The 2,016-nt window shown below is 36.5% G+C and overlaps 1 long non-coding RNA gene across 1 annotated transcript; it reads right to left on the minus strand.

The window, feature by feature from the left end:
* Positions 1-224: 224 nt before the first annotated feature.
* On the minus strand, positions 225-1,058 carry LOC132615338 (uncharacterized). Its single transcript, XR_009572660.1, has 2 exons — positions 913-1,058; positions 225-690 (listed from the first exon to the last, which is right to left on the minus strand). It is a non-coding gene; the product is annotated as an uncharacterized LOC132615338 (long non-coding RNA).
* Positions 1,059-2,016: the final 958 nt, after the last annotated feature.

Here is a 2,016-nt window from a genome sequence, read left to right on the forward strand (position 1 = left end):
ACAAAAAGTTCTTTGCCAATAATAAAACTAAGTTGTTACCAAATATTAAATTTTTTATTGTCATTTCTATACTTTCTTGTAATGTGACTTGGGATAAACTCCTCAGACACTTTATCATCCCAACTATAACGTTACGATGAGTTTTGTATTTATTTTCGCGTTTTCCACTTCTTTGTTGCCTAGAAGAGATGTTGGCGTCTCTAGCGGCACTTGCAAAGCATCTATCCAAAATTTCATTCTCCTTGCTTTCATAAAAAAAAATTACATCTTGTACAATATGTGGAGAAAAAAAACTACTTCCAACAACTTGTAATTGCTTACTATTGTTAATAGGAGTAAGAGAGTTCAACGTTCCAACTTTACTACTAACAAATTCATTAAGAATATCTCTATTTGCAATATTGCTTTTTAGAGCCCTAGCTTGTGCCAGATGATGTCCCGCGGCTAGTGGTGGAACTACCATGGCATGACTAGGCACAAATGTTGGCATTACTGGACTCAACTTGCTGCGCACTGGTGAAGATATAACTTGCTCCTCCTCCTCCTTCATATCCCCTCAACTCTTCACACTCGCACCACTTTTTTTGCCACTCTTAGCATCAGTTGATTGAGTGTATTGGAGACCACCATTGTATCTACATTTTGGTTATTTTCCCCGTAGAGATTAGTTGTCGTCCAGTGCTTCCTGCTCTTCTTTGAAGAAAAAAAAAAGATGATCAGGATACTGCAACGGAAAAGCTTGACGTTATAATTTATGGGAAACTTTAAAACTTGTTTCAGAAAAAAAAAATAATCATGAGTTAATAATGAAATAGCACAATAACATAAACAAGGGCAAAATCTTAAGTAGCTAGTCATAAATGAACTGTACAAAATCATATAAATGAACGAAAATGAAGAGAAAAAACTTACAATTTTGGTGATTCATTTACTCAATTCAAAAGAATCCATGAAGAGGATTCATGCTGGAACTGAGTTCCATCATCATCGTCATTGACGTCTACTTCACTGTTGTTAGCTCTTTTCATCTCAACCGCTGTGGATTGATTTGTGTTGAGAATGAGAGAGACTGGTAAAGATCATTATATATAGGAGGGGTTAAGGGCCTAGGGTTTTCTAAAAGTTATTATAAAATTTCTTAAAATCTTATTTGGTCCCAACTTTTGATACAAGCATCATGTTGTGTCTTTTGCGAAACCGTCTGTCAGAACAGAGACTTTTCCTTTTATGGTCCAAGCAGAAATGAGAGTAAAAATTGGCTTTTCTCATTTATGATTATGGTCGTCCAATGACAGAACAATTTAAGTGGGACAGGACAGGACAGGGGACAGACTTATGGGGATGGGGGGACCGAATAGTGGGGACGAAACACTATGCCCATCCCATCCCACTAAGCTTACGGGATGGAACGGGACAGGATGGGGGCCTTAATGAGATTTTTACTATTTGTTTGACTCGTGTAACCATGTTATCATATATGAAAGAATAAAGTACAAATTTGATTAATTAAATGATCAATGTGAATTGTCCTACAATGATTTGTTTGTTGACTAAAGGAACCCAGTTTCACATTTTTAGGAGTAGTCTATGAAACTTACTGGGTACCTTTGAAGATGCTTAGCCTATTTGGGCTTGTCATGTCGTGTGGCAGGTGTTGAGTGCATAGGTGACCAAACCCGTAGCTAGAAGCAGATCTCTTAGGCTAAGCAGATAGGCTCTGTTGATTTCATTCCTGCGGCAGCAGTTCCTTCTCAGACATATTAGTATTATTCCTAAAGAATGGCCTGTTTACTATATTGTATTAGATTTAAGTTTCTTAGAGACTCATGGCTGTCAATGGGTTATGTTTAGATGATATTTCATTGAGTTTATTATTCAGTTTTCAGACATTATTAAACAATTGCTTTATTGATTTTTTTTTTTATATATTGAGTCCAGATATAACTTTCAGTTAGATAAGATGGGATTCACTCAACGGATAGTGAGAGTTGGATGTCAATCACGCCCCACCCTAGT

Source organism: Lycium barbarum, chromosome 10, assembly GCF_019175385.1.
Source record: "Lycium barbarum isolate Lr01 chromosome 10, ASM1917538v2, whole genome shotgun sequence".
NCBI lineage: Eukaryota > Viridiplantae > Streptophyta > Magnoliopsida > Solanales > Solanaceae > Lycium > Lycium barbarum.